A 21,167-nucleotide genomic window follows, 5' to 3' on the forward strand; every position below is an offset into this window, starting at 1 on the left:
TGTACAAGCAAGAGAGATAACCGCACCCTGGAGAGGATTGTGAAACAAAACCCATTCAAAAATGTGGGGGAGATTCACAAAGAGTGGACTGCAGCTGGAGTGAGTGCTTCAAGAACCACCACACACAGACGTATGAAAGACATGGGTTTCTGCTGTCGCATTCCTTGTGTCAAGCCACTCTTGAACCACAGACAGCGTCAGAAGCGTCTAAAGAGAAACAGGACTGGACTGCTGGTGAGTGGTCCAAAGTCATGTTCTCTGATGAAAGTAAATTTTGCATTTCCTTTGGAAATCAAGGTCCCAGAGTCTGGAGGAAAAGAAGAGAGGCACTTCATCCACGTTGCTTGAAGTCCAGTGTAAAGTTTCCACAGTCAGTGATGGTTTGGGGTGCCATGTCATCTGCTGGTGTTGGTCCATTGTGTTTTCTGAGGTCCAGGGTCAACGCAGCCACATACCAGGAAGTTTTAGAGCACTTCATGCTTCCTGCAGCTGACCAACTTTTTGGAGATGCAGATTTCATTTTCCAACAGGACTTGGCACCTGCACACAGTGCCAAAGCTACCAGTACCTGGTTGAAGGACCATGGTATCCCTGTTCTTAATTGGCCAGCAAACTCTCCTGACCTTAACCCCATAGAAAATCTATGGGGTATTGTGAAGAAGAAGATGCAATACACCAGACCCAACAATTCAGAAGAGCTAAAAGCCACTATTAGAGCAACCTGGGCTATCATAACACCTGAGCAGTGCCACAGACTGATCGACTCCATGCCACGCCGCATTGCTGCAGTAATACAGGCCAAAGGAGGCCCAACTAAATACTGAGTGCTGTACATGCTCATACTTTTCATGTTCATACTTTTCAGTTGGCCAACATTTCTATAAATCCTTTGTTTTTATTGGTCTTCAGTAATATTCTAATTTTCTGATATGATGAATTTGAGATTTTCATTTGTTGTCATTTGTAATCATCAAAATTAAACAAAATAAACATCTGAAATATATGAGTTTGTATGTAATGTATGAATATAATATACAAGTTTCACTTTTTAAATGGAATTACTGAAATCAATCTACTTTTTCATGATATTCTAATTTTATGACCAGCACCTGTAGTTGCCTGCAGAATTTTGCATGCCTGCAATGGTGCTGGCCCTTCTTGACAAAGTTATTTCAAAATGCTGCAATATAGAAAGAACTCAGCAGTATGGGATGTGCGGAGAACAACAACCTTTTTAAGTCTAAGACCCATTACAATTTAATTATAATTTAAAAAAAATATTTAAACACTTTTCTTGTCAAAATTTAGAATTTTTTTCAATAGCTTCTCTTCTCTGCTCCTCCGATACCTTCACCAGTGTTGCCAACTCCCCAGCAAGAAAGGTTGCTATTGGCTGCCCTAAAAGGCGCTATAAAGCACTAGATAATGCCTGTCATCCAATCAGTGGTAAACAGTTTAAGTCCACAGACCTTTTAGAATATTTTTAAATCATTCATTGCCGGCATGTAGTCTAGCTTACTTTAAATTAGCCAATAGAAGCAGTACTGGTTTTCTGATAAACAGTCTATTTTATAAAATAAATACTAAATAAATGAATATTTGAAAGGTGAGTAAAATTATTATATTTTATACAGTCTTATGTAATCTTCAGCCTAATTCTAATGTATTTGAATTTTTTAGCAGTTTTCTCAGTTTTTGAGAATTATTTCAGCTGTTTCAATTTAATTCATTTGAATAAAAAAAATACTTGACTTGAAAAGATTCAGATATTCATTTGCATTTTGCAGTAATGGAACAGCCATACCATGCATATTGTTTTAGGTTTATAGAATATATTATTCAGGCTATGTATGCTTCCACAAAAAAAAAAAAATCCACCATCCTCCTTTTTTTTATTTTTTATAACTCGACTACTGTCGAAGTCTCTTCCCAAGGCAGCAAGGAGAACAGTTCATGGTGGGGTTGTGAGGGGTCGTTAATGATGTTATGGAGGGAAGAGGAGCCCCCATGATCTTCTCTGCTGTTCTCACCACTCTCTTCATCTTCTTCTAGTCTGAGGCGCTGCAGCCTCCACCGCACACAGTGAGACCGCTGGTCAGAAAGCTCTCTATGGTGCTTCTGTATAAGGTGGTGAGGATGGGTGGGGGGAGGTGGGCTCTCCTCATTTTCCACAGGAAGTACAAGCACTTTGTGACTTTTTGATCAGTGAGGGGGTGTTTACAGTCCGAGCTTTTGATGAGCACTGGAGCGTGGTTAGGCCGCTTCTTCCTGAAGTCAATAATGATCCCTTTCGTTTTCTCCATGTTCAGGATCAGATTGTAATCTCTACACCATTCTACCAGCTGCTCCACCTCCTCTATGTAGTCCTATGTGGTCCTGGCCCACCACCGTGGTGTCGTCTGCAAACTTCATGATGTGATTGTTGGTGAACCTGGGGACGTCATGTGTCATCAGGGTGAACAGCAGTGGGCTCAGGACGCAGCCCTGAGGGGAGCCTGTGCTTAGACTGATGACATAAGAGTTGTTCTGTCCGACCCGGACTGATGGAGGTCTGTTTGTTTGGAAGTCTAGCCAGGCGTATTGAATCCCAGCTGTTTCAGTTTGCCCATCAGATGCTGTGGGATGATGATGTTGAAAGCTGAATTGAAGTCCAGGAACAGCATTCGCACGTGGGTATTCTCCTCCTCCAAATGTGCCAGGCTCAGGTGGAGAGCAGAGGAGATGGCATCTTCAGTGAGGCGATTTCAACAGGAGACAAACTGGAACGGGTCGAATGATGGGGGAGAATGGAGACGATGTGTTCTTTAACCTGCTTTTCGAAGCATGTGATGGGAGTCAGTGCGACAGGCTGGTAGTCATTGGATGACCTGAGGCTTCATGGTTTTTGACATAAAGTTCCACTTTTTAATTATGATATATTTAATGGACATTTAAATGGCAAGAGGGGTGAGAAAGGGGCAGGGGATACAACACAGGGGATAGAGAGAAAGAAAGAGAGAAGAAAGGAGAAAAAAATAAGACAGGAAATACAGAACTAAGAAGAACTAGCCCTGAAAAGAGCATAAATTAAGTTCAGGCAGGTCCTGTCAAATCATACTGTTTAAGAAATTCGGCTTGTTGCTCTAGCCTGCAGGTGTGAATCATCCAGAGGTGTGCTGAAGTCCAGCTTCTCTTCCTTGGGACTTGGTTTAAAGGTCCTTACAGTAGAGGTGCTGATAATATGTAGCACAGTTTACTGCCATTTAGAAAAGCTTAGTGTACTCTCTTGGTTGGGTTGATAGAATCAAATGTCTCATCATCGGGATCAGAGTAAAGGTTACTTGGCGCAGAACAGTGGTTGAAAATTGGAAGTTCAGTTCAATATAATCCAGTCTGTGAATAGTTTCGTCTGAAATGAATGAAAATAGTTGTTTTAATGGTTATAGAGTCAGATATGTGGCGGTAATGTTTGGTTTATCTAAAGGTTTTTATCTGTTACTGTGTAAATGGCTGGAATTTAAGGACAGATTCTAATAAATCTGCAGAGTGGAGACTGTAAATCTGATAGGAGTTTAATTTTTTTATTGTTGTTTTGCACAATATGCTTAACTAAGTATTTTTTGTTGATGAATATTAGAGATTTTGCAGATAGATTTTGTAGATACATTGTTTAGATTTACTTATATATTTCTACCCTTTTATAGAATAGAATAGAAAATCCCTTTATTGTCCCACAATGGGCAAATTTACAGCAGCAGAAAGATTATTGAAAATGGTCACACAAATGTGGACCTTAGAAAAATGTATAAGAATAACATAATAGGGAAGAGTTAAAATATAAAAAAATACAATTCTGTAAAGTGTTTTAACAATATAAAACTGGAGAATTAGTAACCAATATGCAGCTATGGACATTTTTAAGTAATGGATATTTGAAAATAGCAGCAACATCAGAGATGTGCAGAATGACAGCAGCAGGTTATTTAACTGACTAAGGTTTCTATCATTACATTTGATTTGATTAGTTCCTGCTCCCGGTGGTTGGAACATTTATTCCACTCTGGATTCTTGTGAGTGTAGTCTTTGTTCACTTTAACTTTTTAAAAAATAAATAAATAAACAAACAGTTTTGAAAACCTCGGTATTCATTCTTTTCCTGCTTTGTGTGTCAACTTTCACGGTTGCTAAGCAACAGAGCATACGTCGGTAAAACCCGCCGAAGCGAGGACCTGTTCGAATTTACAGACAGAACTCTTCCGGCCTCCTTATTTTCAAGGACTTGGAAGGATCCAGTCTAGGTAGACCGCGTCCTTGGAGGATGTGCCTAGGTTTTCAAACAGAGCCTCTGATTAAGAGCAGGGCTGCCCGCACTGACGCGGCTCAGGGATTACGTCACACGGAGCGTCGTGCGCAGTGAAATCAGGACATTTCCTCACTTTCTAAAAAAAAACCCGGGACGCCCGGGACAGGACGTGAAATACGGATATGTCAAGGGAAATACGGACATTTGGTCACCCTATGTTATCCCTAGCTATCTCTATAGTTATGCTGCTATAGGCTTAGACTTCTAGAGGACATAGAGACCCCCATTTCATCATTCTGCTTCATTCTATCTCTATTCTTCCAGTCAGCAGATTCTGTTAGTTCGATCTCTAACGTAATGCTCTCTCTGCTTTTTCTCATAGTAGCTTTGCCTCTTCTGTTCCTGTTTGGCTGTGATGCCATCCTTGAGAGACATATCAGCTGTGCTGCTTCCATCAACACCTTTGTTTATAGATGCTGGAGATCAGCCTGTTTTCCAGTGTAGTCCTGTTTCTCTGGCCGTGACTGGCTGGATGTGCCCTCTTCATCCTCTGACATGGGAGCTGGCATGGAGCTTGTCTGTCTGGCCGTGTGTTTCCTGGACAGGGCCGCCTTTTATATCTGCTTTTTGTATTTCTGCTTCTGTCTCCTTGAACCCCAGTGGGCCTCGGCAGATGGCCGCTCACACTGAGCCTGGTTCTGCTTGAGGTTTCTTTCTGTTAAAAGGGAGTTTTTCCTCTCCACTGTCCCCACAAGCATGCTTAGTGTGAGGGATTGTATTTGAGTCAATGAGTCAATGCAATCAACTGGTTTTCCTTAGATAGAAAACTTTGAATCAATTTGACTGTATGATCTGGTTGAACTGTAAAGTGCCTTGAGATGACTTGTGTTGTGAATTGGCGCTATATAAATAAACTGAATTGAAAAAATTGAATAGCAGTATGTGCCGAGCAGCCAGCATTTTTTACCTGTTATATTATCTTTATAGCACAGGGTAAGAGACAGCAAAATAGGGGGTGGTTTCTGTTCTTTGTGGTGGGAATAATTACTCATTGCCTGAGCCAAGACCTGGTGTGTGGAAGCATAGGCCATAGCCGGTGAAGAGGGCTGCGGCTACAGATTCTTAGGACTCTTCTGAATCGCAGATTGGAAAAGGGGATCAACACAAGAGGGCAACATATTAAACATTTAAGAGATGTGTAAGGTCTGTTATGAAGTAATACAGTAAGATTCTCAAGAAGAGCATCCACCCTTCTCCAGTTTATACTTTGGTGCTTTTTTAACCAAACACTCTAAACTTAAATCATATAGGCAGCTCTGTAAAAAAATAGTCTTAGCAGAAATTAAATGCACCCTTAGTCATTTTAATTCAGTTTTTTAAGGGAAAAACCAGATCACCTGGAGAAAACCCACATGACAATTTTATACAAAAAGATTAAGAAAAGATTAAGGGGGGATAACATTAACGGAGAAAGGCAGAAGGGATGAGGATTAAGGAGAGAGAAAGGGAGAGCAGAGCAGAATTAAGGAGGAGATAAAGGGAGAGAGGGATGGAGGGTAAAACAGAGAGGAAAAAATTGCGAAAAAAAGAAAGAATTCAATTGTATACTGAGTTAGAAGGGACGAGGTGATGCGTATGTAGGGTAGCAGTACTGTTGTAGCAGCTGGTAGAAGGCCTCGGTCATATCGAAATCTTGGCCAATATGCATAAATATATATCTGGTTAGAAAACTGAAGCCAACTGCCACAATAATCTTTATCAAGACTTCAACTGAAAAAGAAGGCAGATCATCATCTCTCTCAGTCTCAATTTGATAATCTATATTTAGTACTTCATTGTCACATTGAGATTCCGGTGCAGTATTTAAAGAACAAGGTTCAAAAGATGTGCCAGGATTTTGCTCAAGTGTATCTCCTAAACAATCAAAAAATGTATCTTCATCAGACTCTGGTGATGGAATGTCCAGTAATGGTCTACCTGTTGACTGTTCAAGTACTATCAAATTATCAGATGTGCCAGGATTTTGCTCAAGTGTATCTCCTAAACAATCAAAAAATGTATCTTCATCAGACTCTGGTGACGGATTGTGCAAATATGGTCTACCTGTTGACTGTTCAAGTACTATCAAATTATCAGATGGTGTATCCACGATTGTCAAAGCTTGTGGCTCATGGTTTTCATCCACACTGGGAAAAGTCTCCTCTTCTGGGATCTCCATTTCTGTTGCAACATTTTGCTGATGTTCCTTAATTAATTTATCATACAGGTTTTTGTAATATTCTTTTTCGCGCATTTCATTCTGTAACTTTTCCTCAACATCAGCAATTTTATGTACAAAAGAAATCAACTTAGAAAATATGTTGTTTGCCTCTTCTAGTGAAAGTACATTTTTTGCATTCACATCATCCTTTTTGTCATTTGTATCTGATTGGTTTTTCACTTGAACTGTCAACTTATGTGTATCTAAAGCTTTATGTGCACCTTTGGTGGTTTCATTTATAGATGATATTACATTTTCAGCTAAAGTTGTCCTTGGATCTTGTTTCTGCTTGAGGTTCTCCAGCTTTGTACGTAATTCAAAGAAATCAGCTTGTAATTGATCATATAGGTTTTTGTAATACTCTGTTTCACTCTTTTCATGCAGTAACTCTGCCTGAACATCAGGAATTTTATGTAGAAAAGAAATCAACTTAGAAAATATCTCGTCTGCTTCTTCTGCTGAAAGTACAGTTTTAAAATTCACATCATCCTCTTTGTCATTTGTAGCTGAAACTGCCGATTTAGCTGATTGGTTATTTACCTGAACTGTCAACTGTTGTGTATATAAAGCTTTAGGTGCACTTTTTGTGGTTTTATTCACAGCACAGCTTTTAGTGGTAGATGATCTTGAATTATTAGGCAGAGTTGCCTCTCCAAATGTAATATTTTTGTGCTTAAGCAATACTTCAACATTCTTAAGCTTATCTTGTGATTTAATACATGGGTTTGTGTGACAGTCCTTTTCATTGTTGCCTTTAGGTGCCTCTAGTTTAAGTTTACAAACTCTCTGTTGGACAGAAGCAATTTGTGCTGCTGGTGCACTTTTAGATTCCGGTCTTTCTTTGACAAATTTCCCCTCCAAAGTTGAGATCTGTTCCTGTTCACATTCAGGAGCTTTAATTTTCATAGACGTACCTGGTTTCTCTGTGCTCTCACGCTGAGTCTTAGTGCTAATGCAATGTTTTATCCCATCTTTCTTGGTTGTCTGATCATAAGACTGCTGTGGTGCTAAATCTAAAGCCTGAATTTTCCCAGACACATTTTGTTGTTGAAGCTTAGGGACATTACATTGCTGATCTTTACATTCTATAGACGCACATCTCCTGTATTCAGTAGGCTCAAACTTAGCATTTAAAGGAATATTATCTGAATTTAACAGATTCTGTTCTTGCGTTCTGTTCTGTTTAAAATTTCGCAGTTGAACTTCAAATTCAGTTAAAGCTGAGCTTAGTTTATCAATCGCCCTCCCTAAATTGACACAGTCATTACTGTCAGATGAGCTCTCATTTTGATATTTAGATAATTTGCTTTCAAACTGTGTTTTGAAGTTATTACACCTCTTATGCATCTTCAAAATTGCAGCTTCAATTTGAAGCAAATGGTCTAAGAAATATTCCATTTTAAACGTGACCTTAAAAACCGAATCTGAACGTTAATATGAACTAAGTTCAAATTATCACAGCTGACTTTGAAATTAATCTGCTATGGTTCAGATGGCTTAGCTTTTAAGCAAAGGTATCGCCTTGTAAAACTCCCTTTTGGCTACCTTCTTTAAATAAATGTGTCTTATAATCACAAACTTTCTGAAGCAAAAAAACGCCTGAATCGTTTCAAATTTTTCCTAATGAATCCTTGAAGTTGTTGTTACCTGTACAAACTCAGAGTAGCTACTGATCTTACACAGAAGCAATGCTGATGATGTCACAAAGAGTCACATTCTGACCCCGCCCATAGAATTCTTTTCCCCGCCCACAATTCTTTATTCTAAAGCCCTGCCATTTAAATCCCATATCAAAGAGGTTTCTAGAATTTTCGTCTTCCATCTCCAATTATTGCAATCATCAGGAAGTCCACAAACTGTAGTTAAAAGCCTTCAGCTGATCCAAAATGCTGCAGCCAGAGTTCTGATGAAAATTCAGAGAGATCATATATCTGTTATCCTAGCTTCTCTTAATTGGCTTTCTGCTTTCTGTTTTATCCAGAATAGAATTAAAAATCCTCCTTAATTTAATTAATTAATTTATTTGACAGGGACAGTGTACATTAAAAAGCATTCCTGCAAATGCACCAGAATTAGCCAAAAGGCTGTTTTTCATCTCTTGTCCCTGGACAGATCTCAAAATTATTTACCTAAAAAAAACACAACAAGCATTCTACAATGAAAAATACAACAATAAAAAAATAAAAACAGCTATAACTCCTCAAAAATTATTTAAAAGTACAGAATAAGTGTTCCCTGAACTACAGAGGTTCATAAAATAGAATAAAACATTGAAACTATGTATATATACATATATACACAGGGGTTGATGTTAAGGATTTTCGGGCAAGTGGCTTTCACATTTCATTTGCCCAGAAACAATTTTTGCTTGCCCAGTACAATGTTTAATAAATATAGTTCGGAATATTAGTTTTTGTATATATATCAATGAAACATGTTTGTTTTTTAAAGGTTTTTTTGTAATTCATTAAGTTTCCAGGTTCCTGGTGTGTATATGCATGCGTCAGATAATGAACTCAAGCCTACATTACCGTGTTAACATGCTTTTCAATCCTTCCTGCACATTCTTTTCAAACTAAACTTTGCTTTAAAGCTACAGTGTGTAACTTTTAGTGACATCTAGCGGTCAGACTGCAGACTGCAGCAACATGAACATCTCCCCCCCACCGCTTCTCCCCACGACGTCCGCATCACCTACCTTCTCAAGTGATGAGGTTTGTTTACTAGATAATTTTACAGATAGTATTTCATTAGTCTGTGTAGGGTATAGATTTCATGTAGACTTAAGATAATAAATATACCCGTTATTTTTTCTACATCGTTGTGACATTTTGGTGATCTCGCAATCGCTAGTTTGTTGGCTCTGCGCTGCCGTAGCGCAAAGATGTCTGCCTCCATGGCTGCGAGACCGGCTCCTATGTAATTATAAATAACGAATTCTAAGGCAACGCAAATATTAAAGGAGAATTCCGGTTTTTTACACTTTAAGCCCATTTTCTGTAGTGTCCAGGATGAAATCGAATGATCGACACCAAAATTTTGACAATTGGTCCTGTCTCTGCTTTTTGGCTCATTTAGAATCCCCCCCTGGCTGCTTTAGAATGGCTTCCATAGTGCATGTCCTATAATGTCCTTAAAACAACCTTAAACATTCTCTTTTTAAAATATGCTACTCACCGTGTCGTCAGCGCTGTTCAATGACGTTCCAAAAAAAGTTTCGTGAAGAAAAAACGTTCCTGTAGTGTTTTATTTAGCATTTTGTAAATCCCATTGAGTTCTGTTGGAATAGTCAATATTCCCCTGCCACCGGAAACGGAAATGGGGCCTGTTTACACAGTTGTAGTCTTTTCGCTTCACTCTGTGTACTCCGACGTCGAGAATCAAGAATCCACCTTTCGTATTCCATTTTCAGAGTTTTTTAAAGTGTTTAACAGAGACGTTAGCACCTCGACGTCGGAGTACACAGAGTGAAGCGAAAAGACTACAACTGTGTAAACAGGCCCCATTTCCGTTTCCGGTGGCAGGGGAATATTGACTATTCCAACAGAACTCAATGGGATTTACAAAATGCTAAATAAAACACTACAGGAACGTTTTTTCTTCACGAAACTTTTTTTGGAACATCATTGAACAGCGCTGACGACACGGTGAGTAGCATATTTTAAAAAAAGAACGTTTAAGGTTGTTTTAAGGACATTATCGGACATGCACTATGGCAGCCATTATGAAGCAGCCAGGGGGGGATTCTAAATGAGCCAAAAAGCAGAGACAGGAGCAATTGTCAAACTTTTGGTGTCGATCATTCGATTTCATCCTGGACACTACAGAAAATGGGCTTAAAGTGTAAAAAACCGGAATTCTCATTTAAGGTTAAGAGGCTGAGCTCGTAGATGATGATAAAATAACATAGTTATGTATAATATATTAAATTTCTGACTGTATATCCCTGTAATTATTACACACTGTAGCTTTAAACTGTTGTGTGCTTGGAAAAATATAAATTGTAATGTTAAAAATCTAAAAAAAAACTTGACAGCTTAAAAACTTACTCTAATACTACTCACCAATTTAACATGTTTAGCTCTATAACATTTAAATGCACCACTCCAATGTCTAAGAGAAAATAATGTAATGAAAATTTTTTAATGCATGATCACTGTACAGAAGACTGCCATATGATAGAAATATTTACACTGTGCGCATACAATTATTATTATTATTTTCCTATTCCCTGACTGATCATTTTTAATCTAGCGTGTATTATAGCATAGATTAAATTAATCATCCAGCTGCTGCTCAGCAGAATTCACTCCCCAAGAGCTGAATCACGCCATCTAGCGGAAAATCACGCGGCTTTTTCAAATCACGGGAGAATGTGTACAAAACAACAAAAATGGAGCCAGCAACACTTGTGGGTCGTTTTCAGCGAATGTCGGTAATTCTAAAGTAATTTTGAGTGATAAATAATTTTTTTTGCAATCATTGCACTTGACCGGCGGGCAAATGCAATGAAATTTGTACAGTAACTCAGCTTATCCAGGTTATTTGTGATTTAGACTTGGACCACTTTATTAATCCCACCAGGGGCTATTTGTTTAAGCAGCTCTGGAGACAAACAAAACAAATAAACACAAATTAAAACAATAATTTAAATAATGTTTTATTAAAATTAGAGGATTTAAAAGTCGAATGGCTGTTGGTATAAAAGCATTTGCATAATGGTTTGTTTAACCATGAGGCGTTACAAAGCAACGTCCTGAAGGCAAAAAAAAAGAATAAATTTTTGAGAACATGTTCTGATGAAGAGACGATCTCTTTAGCTTTGTTTGCCATTCGTTCATTATAATAGCAAGGCAAATCCCCCGGTTCACTTCGATAATTTTACAACAGATCTTAACAGCATGATTCAGACATTTTTATCTTTCAATGTGAGGCAATTATACCAACAGCTTTTATTGAGGAGAAACTCAAACCTACCCATGATAATTGGACAGTGGGCATCCAAAAACATTGTGTCGGTAACCTTATAAAAAATCTGCCCTAAAAGTCTAAACCAGAGGTCTTCAACAGGGGGTCCGTGACCCCTAGGGGGTCCCCGGAGGTACTGCATGGGGGTCGCGAAACTTTTGGTTGATTCTTTTTTTTTTTTTTCTTATATATTCCCTCCTGAATTGAAATGCCTTTAAATCCACATTAACATGAATTCAAAACACTGTAGTAAACGGATAAATGGAGGCAGAAAATGTCTTTCAGTCATCAATGCACACATTCAGCGACACACAGGAGCTCTTTCAATCTGGGCACCGTTTCATTCACAACACCTGTCCCATCAACCACAAATCAGAATCAGAAATACTTTAATAATCCCACGGAGAAATTATTTTCGTTACATGACTCCATCTGTAATAGAGTGACTATAGGACCAGGTTGATATAACACAATTTCATACTATATATATTTAGGGGGTCCCCGCTCCATCTTGTCATCAGTTTGGGGGTCCTTGGCCTGGAAAACAATAGATGAGTGATCCAACGCTTGGCTAATTGAGCAGCAATACCTCCACCTGAGGAATTATGACACACGATTTGATAGTTGGTTGCATACAGTTAGTAGACTTTACAGTATTTCCTGAGACTCTTGAGTTTGCATGTGGTACCAACGGATGTCTGATTGAATAGAGACATTCATTTTGTGCGCATCATTCCTCCTAATCATGCATGAGGGAACATTAAACAGCTGATTGCTTTGAGTCAATCATTTCCCCTCAGTGCATGGTTTATTGCATTGACTTGTTGACTTTGCAGCAATATCTTTTCCTGAGCATCCGCATGAAAGGAAAATAAACAAATTTTTAACAGGAAATAAGTCATTTTCAATCTGCTACTAATTAAACAGGTTAAAAATAAAACGAGAGAAGCTTATCTCACCCGCTTAGAAAAAGCTTGAAAATAAAATAGGCAGAATGTTTGATGGGTCATCAGCTTTGTAAAATTTGATTTTAAGATATGCCAATACACATCTGAGCGCTAATCAACCGTTGCCCTGACATTCAAAAACTACTGATTTAAAAATGTGTTATCACTGATATATTTTAAAACAATATGAGAGTTTCTTTTTTTTAGGCCTTAAAGCTACAGTGTGTAATTTTCAGCGACATCTAACGTCCAGACTGCAGACCGCAGCAACATGAACATCTCCCCCCCACCGCTTCTCCCCCCCAACAGTACGGCGAGCGTTACGGGACAAAATGTCTTCCACGACGTCGGAATCACCTACCTTCTCAAGTGATGAGGTTTGTTTACATAGATAATTTTACAGATAGTATTTCATTAGTCTGTGTAGGGTATAGATTTCATGTAGACTTAAGATAATAAATATACCCGTTATTTTTTCTACATCGTTGTGACGTTTTGGCGAGCTGCTTTGCATGGTGATATAAACAGACGAAGGAATTGTAGTCATTAGTTTAACAGCGAGATTGTGTTCGCTAGAAGAATATATATTCCCCGTTTACAGAGTCCAAGTCTTGTTTGTGGCACGGGGGTTACAAGGCGAGGAAGAGGGAGAGGAAGAGGGCGAGGGCGTGCAGCTAGGGCCAGGCGAGAGAGGGGTGCCAGCGGGGTGACTAGAGCAGAGGAGGAAAGGCTTGAAGATCTCCAAAGGAGCCGGAGAGAAGTAACCGAGGTATATATCCAGAAAATTATTTTACAGAAAATTACTGAATCATTACCTGTGAAACGTCAGGGACGTTGCTGAATAAGTATACTGGAGAGGAACAGCATCATCACGCAGCATGTTATTGTTTTAGACAGGTCTGAGCATCCTGTACTCCAAAAACTGCAGTGATATTAGACAATTGTGTGTGTAGGATTAATTACCTGTCCAAGAGAAAACTGGCAACTTGAGCGTCACTTTGAAAACCTTTTTCCTCCATCAGTGACTTCCATCGTGGAAATGCCGTGCCAATGTTGATCCGTGTTTTTTGCCGTTTCTTGTCACGCTTGAGTTTATTCTCGTCGTGTTTCCGCTTCTTAGATGACGGGGGTTCGGTGTCCGCCGCTTTTCGTTGTGATACAGAGTAGGCATGATCCTCCATTCGTCTGATGTTTGGCCACACAGTGCCAAACAGTTTGCCAAGTCACTCACGCCTGCCGCCTTGTTCACCTTTCTTGTTACTGAAGCGCCGTATACCTGCTTCTTCTTCTTCTTTGGTTTCAGGCAGACTAAACGCTTCTCAGGCATAATACTGCCATCTACTGTTCAGTACCATCTCAGTTCATCTCTCTCAACTTGCCGTAGTTATTTTCGAGCGTAATGGGAGATCTCGCAATCGCTAGTTTATTGCCTCTGCACTTGCCGTAGAGCAAAGATGTCAGCCTCCATGGCTGCGCGACCCGCTCCTATGTAATTATAAATAACGAATTCTAAGGCAACGCAAATATTATGGTTAAAAGGCTGAGCTCAAAGGTGATGATAAATAACATAGTTATGTATAATATATTACATTTCTGACTTTATATTCCTGTAAAAATTACACACTGTAGCTTTAAGAGCATGGATGTAAAGACAGTACAGTATGCTTCATGTGGAGCTTTTCTTTTTTTCCCATGTTTCCTACATTCTTTTTTTCTTCAATTAAAACTGAGTTCACAAAATGTTTGGGAAATAATAGTGACTTGAACTTGAAAGAAGTGAAAATCTATTTAGTCAGGACCCTTTGGCTGGTTTCACTACTTTAATTCGCTGGTAAAGACCCTGTCAGCTAATTTTCTCTACAATCCTTGTTTTATTTCTTATTATAAAAGGCATCCAGGATTTATTTAATTTATTAAGACTATCACTAACCACTAACCAAAACCAATGCACCCTGATGGTAAACCATAAACAGATAAAGAATGGTGAGACATTGGTCAATCATGTCTAGAAAAGAGATTTACCAAATGCAATAAGTTTCTTTACCAGATTATTTAAAGCATTTATAACTATTTTTCATGGCCAGCAGATCTGAACTGGAACAACCTTTCTTTATGAGAAATGTTGTAATAAATTATGTATTTATTATGTATTTAGTGACTTAATAACTAAATAAAGTAGCATGCGTGGAAGCTATTAACTATCGGGTGGGCTGTTGTGAATTTGTCTTTAGAATATGAATAAAAAAATATTTTAATTGCTGCTATTAAATTGTTAAACATTAGATTTTAATGTGAAAAGATTATTTAAAGTGAAATAGCCCTTCTTGCTCTTCATTTTAGCTTAGCTTTTAAAAGATGCTAGATGGACAGGATATTTAAAAAGGCTTTACTGATTCATCTTTAGTTTAAATCACACAAGTTCATCTGTGCTGAAACAAGGCATCCACAGCATAACTCAGTCACCTCCACCATGGAACACTGGTTTCCCAGGGTAATTTATGTGTCAGTTATCCAGGAATGGTTTCTTTAAGTTTAAGTAGAAAAGTTCAGTACTGGTCTCATCTGACCAGCAACACAAGCTATAGCAGCTCAAAATAATTCTGATTTGTTGGGTTCACAAGTTTGTATGTTACTCACACATGGGCTGCTTATTTACAGATGTAAATAAGCAGCCCATGTGTTGGGAAATTTACTTAAAAAGGTAATGGTTAGTAGGTAGTTACTACTCCAAAAAACTAACTGAGGTGGTAACTCAGTTACTTCCACAGCAGGAACAAGAACTACACTAATTACTAGACAAAGTAACTATCCAGCTACTTTTTATGGTAAAAAAAAATGTGCATAACTTTTGTTATCAGAGCCTAAAATTAATTACAAAATGAATTATAAGTTTTATATTAACACATAGGGTTGTCACGATCTTAAAATTTCTAACTTGGTATCCATACTAAGGAAAAAATGTAATACGGTTTTAATACCATGGGAATAAAACATGCCAGATTATGAAAGACATAAAAACATTAACGTGAGAAAAATCTGGTTTGTCAATCTTAACATGGAACGTTCTTCAATCAGTTTACAAATGAATGTCAAATATATAACAATTTGACAATATCTACAGATTGTTTGGGGTATTGTGTTAATTAGCAAATACTTTACAAATCTAAAAGTAAAACATGCAAATAAAACTTGTATTTAATATTGATAGGATGCCAAATTAGTACTGCATCCAGATACAGTGAGAATGGATACTTTTGACATCTCTATTGAATTAAATAAAGCATTAAAGGATTGCAGATCTAGAAACATACAGGTGCTGGTCATAAAATTAGAATATCATGAAAAAGTAGATTGATTTCAGTAATTCCATTTAAAAAGTGAAACTTGTATATTATATTCATACATTACATACAAACTCATACACTATATTGCCAAAAGTATTTGCTCACCCATCCAAATTATTGGAATCAGGTGTTCCAATCACTTCCATGGCCACAGGTGTATAAATTCAAGCACCTAGGCATGCAGACTGTTTTTACAAACATTTGTGAAAGAATGGGTCGCTCTCAGGAGCTCAGTGAATTCCAGCGTGGAACTGTGATAGGATGCCACCTGTGCAACAAATCCAGTCGTGAAATTTCCTCGCTCCTAAATATTCCACAGTCAACTGTCAGCTGTATTATAAGAAAATGGAAGTGTTTGGGAACGACAGCAACTCAGCCACGAAGTGGTAGGCCACGTAAACTGACGGAGCGGGGTCAGCGGATGCTGACGCGCATAGTGATAAGAGGTCGCCAACTTTCTGCAGAGTCAATCACTACAGACCTCCAAACTTCATGTGGCCTTCAGATTAGCTCAAGAACAGTGCGCAGAGAGCTTCATGGAATGGGTTTCCATGGTCGAGCAGCTGCATCCAAGCCATACATCACCAAGTGCAATGCAAAGCGTCGGATGCGGTGGTGTAAAGCACGCCGCCACTGGACTCTAGAGCAGTGGAGACGCGTTCTCTGGAGTGACGAATCGCGCTTCTCCATCTGGCAATCTGATGGACGGGTCTGGGTTTGGCGGTTGCCAGGAGAACGGTACTTGTCTGACTGCATTGTGCCAAGTGTAAAGTTTGGTGGAGGGGGGATTATGGTGTGGGGTTGTTTTTCAGGAGCTGGGCTTGGCCCCTTAGTTCCAGTGAAAGGAACTCTGAATGCTTCAGCATACCAAGACATTTTGGACAATTCCATGCTCCCAACTTTGTGGGAACAGTTTGGAGCTGGCCCCTTCCTCTTCCAACATGACTGTGCACCAGTGCACAAAGCAAGGTCCATAAAGACATGGATGACAGAGTCTGGTGTGGATGAACTTGACTGGCCTGCACAGAGTCCTGACCTCAACCCGATAGAACACCTTTGGGATGAATTAGAGCGGAGACTGAGAGCCAGGCCTTCTCGTCCAACATCAGTGTGCAACCTCACAAATGCGCTTCTGGAAGAATGGTCAAAAATTCCCATAAACACACTCCTAAACCTTGTGGACAGCCTTCCCAGAAGAGTTGAAGCTGTTCTAGCTGCAAAGGGTGGACCGACGTCATATTGAACCCTATGGATTAGGAACGGGATGTCACTTAAGCTCATATGTGAGTCAAGGCAGGTGAGCAAATACTTTTGGCAATATAGTGTATATTTCAGATGTTTATTTTGTTTAATTTTGATGATTACAAATGACAACAAATGAAAATCTCAAATTCATCATATCAGAAAATTAGAATATTACTGAAGACCAATAAAAACAAAGGATTTATAGAAATGTTGGCCAACTGAAAAGTATGAACATGAAAAGTATGAGCATGTACAGCACTCAGTATTTAGTTGGGCCTCCTTTGGCCTGTATTACTGCAGCAATGCGGCGTGGCATGGAGTCGATCAGTCTGTGGCACTGCTCAGGTGTTATGATAGCCCAGGTTGCTCTAATAGTGGCTTTTAGCTCTTCTGAATTGTTGGGTCTGGTGTATTGCATCTTCTTCTTCACAATACCCCATAGATTTTCTATGGGGTTAAGGTCAGGAGAGTTTGCTGGCCAATTAAGAACAGGGATACCATGGTCCTTCAACCAGGTACTGGTAGTTTTGGCACTGTGTGCAGGTGCCAAGTCCTGTTGGAAAATGAAATCTGCATCTCCAAAAAGTTGGTCAGCTGCAGGAAGCATGAAGTGCTCTAAAACTTCCTGGTATGTGGCTGCGTTGACCCTGGACCTCAGAAAACACAATGGACCAACACCAGCAGATGACATGGCACCCCAAACCATCACTGACTGTGGAAACTTTACACTGGACTTCAAGCAACGTGGATGAAGTGCCTCTCTTCTTTTCCTCCAGACTCTGGGACCTTGATTTCCAAAGGAAATGCAAAATTTACTTTCATCAGAGAACATGACTTTGGACCACTCACCAGCAGTCCAGTCCTGTTTCTCTTTAGCCCAGGCAAGACGCTTCTGACGCTGTCTGTGGTTCAAGAGTGGCTTGACACAAGGAATGCGACAGCAGAAACCCATGTCTTTCATACGTCTGTGTGTGGTGGTTCTTGAAGCACTCACTCCAGCTGCAGTCCACTCTTTGTGAATCTCCCCCACATTTTTGAATGGGTTTTGTTTCACAATCCTCTCCAGGGTGCGGTTATCTCTCTTGCTTGTACACTTTTTTCGACCACATCTTTTCCTTCCCTTCGCCTCTCTATTAATGTGCTTGGACACTGAGCTCTGTGAACAGCCAGCCTCTTTAGCGATGACCTTTTGTGTCTTGCCCTCCTTGTGCAAGGTGTCGATGGTCGTCTTTTGGACAACTGTCAAGTCAGCAGTCTTCCCCATGATTGTGTAGCCTATAGAACTAGACTGAAAGACCATTTAAAGGCTTTTGCAGGTGGTTTGAGTTAATTAGCTGATTAGAGTGTGGCACCAGGGGCCATCAATTTTGAACCTTTTCACAATATTCTAATTTTCTGATATGATGAATTTGAGATTTTCATTTGTTGTCATTTGTAATCATCAAAATTAAACAAAATAAACATCTGAAATATATGAGTTTGTATGTAATGTATGAATATAATATACAAGTTTCACTTTTTAAATGGAATTACTGAAATCAATCTACTTTTTCATGATATTCTAATTTTATGACCAGCACCTGTATTGGGACAGCTTAGTGACACACTAGGGGGATATTTCATAATTGGCCAATTAAAAAAATAAAGTTTTGACTAGTTCAAAGTAAAATATCTTTATTATAATTCCAGATCTGTGACACTTAAAATGACAAATCAGATGATGTAATTTAAGGTATCTCAAAATGAATTTTGACTCTCCAAAATGTGATTAAAGATATCTTGAATAGGGGGTTTTCAGGTGACGTCACGCTCACGTGACTACTCAGCGCGTCCGCCATATTGGGTGGCAGCCTTAGGCAGTATTGACAGTGAAAAATGGTGAAATCGTGTGTAATTGTTGGTTGCACGGCCCGTGCAACCAACAAATGATAGGCCAAAGAGTAAAAACTCTTTGGCCTATCATTTAATTTAAGTGTTGCTTTGGATGGACACTATCCAGATTAAACTACCTGAAGATTAGATCTGCACAAGGTTGAGAATCTGAAGCAATCTTTAATTTTTAGGTTTTCCTGAGTTCAGTCAAGTTCAGTGCATGAATGAAGTTTGACTGTCACAAATCTTTTCAGGAAATGATGGTTGTCATCGTAGAGGCTCTACTTCATAAATCACCTGCTGGATAAGCTGCTGTTGGAGGACTGAAGGTGATTCTTTGAAATCAGGATTTGACCATCCATGTCATTTTAAGATGTTTGGGGCTTTTTCTTCCCAGATATTATACCTAAATAAATGTTCTATTTGGAACTTTAGGACAGGCTGATATTTCGGAAGAGCTATGTGGGGATTTAATTAACACTTTTTAAAAATGTTTTTTATTGATTTAAAAAAAATCAATAAAAACATACAATAAGGATTCCAAGATTAGTGAAGAAAAACAGACGATGCAATTAAACATCCCTATTTTGCACATATGGCTTCAAAAGGAGCAAACAGAAGAAAACAAAATCCCTGTCCCTTTTGTAATAGAATTTGATCCAATTAAAATACTTTATTGGCAATGGAGGAAAATTTAATTCTCTTATAATTCTAATGCATTTCTCTTAAGGAGTTGCTATAGGTGTTTATAGCTTTAAATTGGAAGGATCTTCTGTGGTGGTCTGTCTTGCATCAGGTCTGGAGAAGCCTCTGACTGAAAAGGTTTGTTTTTAACACTCTTTTGAAGAGGATGCTCATGGTTGTCCATAATGTTCTTCATTTTAATAAGAATTAATTCACTCTGATGCTGAAGAAGATGAGGCTGGACATATAGAAAATATGCAGCATCTGGCTGCAAAAGCCAAAGAACCTAAACTTCCTGAAGAATTCTAGTCTGCTCTAGTCCCTTCTTGTAGACGGTTTTTACATTTCATGTCCAGTCTAATTTGCTGTTCAGGTGAACACCAAGGTATTTATACTGCTCCACCAGCTGGACTTCCTTTCCCATGATGCCAACAGGATTCAACTTGTTCCTGTTTCTTCTGAAATCAAACATTGCTTTTGTTTTATTCACATTCAGGATAAGAAGACTGTTTCAACACCATAAAACAAAGCAATTCACCAGCTCTCTGTACTCAGCTTCTTCACCATCTTTGATGCTCCCAATGACTGCAGAATCATCTGAGTGCTTCTGCAGATTCTGGAAGTCAGAAGTATACAGAGAAAAGGAATGGAGAGAGTTTTATCTCCTGTGGTGCTCATATACTGCTGACTACATGATTAGACAGCTGACCCTTCAGTCTCACAAACCATGGTCTGTTTGTCAGGTAGTAGTCTTTGATCCAAGCAATTGTTGATGCCTCCATCTGAGTCTTCTGAAGTTTCTAACAAAATAAGTCAGGCTGAATTGTGTTAAATGCACTGGAGAAATCATATAACGTGATCCTCTCTCTGCCTTGTCAAAATAAGTTGTTCTAAATCCAGGTCCTCAGGGACGCCTGCCCTGCATTTTTTAGGCTTGCCTCTGTCCCAGTAGATCTGATTCCAATTAGGGCTCCTCCTTTTCAATCAAGTGCTGCATAAGCCTGGTAATCATCCAGTTTGTTTGCTAGTATTATGCAACAGGGAAACACCTAAAACTTGTAGGACAAGGATCCCCGAGGAACAGGGTCGGGAACCACTGAGCTAAAGAAATATTGCTGGTACCCATGATGTAACCCATAGTTCTTAGTCGGGATTTTGTTCTCAGGCATGTTTCCCCCTTTTTTCCTCCAAATTTAGAAGTGATTAGTGTTATGGGTCAAATTACAAATTCCCTTTTAGGCATCAGGTTATGGCAGCTCGTCACTCTGACATCCTTTATCCCACATTCCACAAGGTGCAGAAACTCTGGAACTGTTTTCTTGTGAAAAAGACTGCATCCCTCTTTGAAGAAGAAGTTTGTAAACCCTGTAAACATCTGTAAACCCATGATCATTATTGCTGGTACCATTTGAACTAAGGATGAGGAGTTTTAAATCTCCGCCTGTCGATCTATGGAAATAGCACCCAGTTCTGTCCTGGTCCGACGTTCTGTGCCAGGTGTTATATGATGATTAGGTTTAATAAAATGACAAATTATTTCAACTGTGGTTTATTGGGATTATTTT

This window comes from Cyprinodon tularosa, unplaced genomic scaffold, assembly GCF_016077235.1.
Source record: "Cyprinodon tularosa strain WSP-4 unplaced genomic scaffold, ASM1607723v1 ctg186, whole genome shotgun sequence".
Lineage (NCBI taxonomy): Eukaryota > Metazoa > Chordata > Actinopteri > Cyprinodontiformes > Cyprinodontidae > Cyprinodon > Cyprinodon tularosa.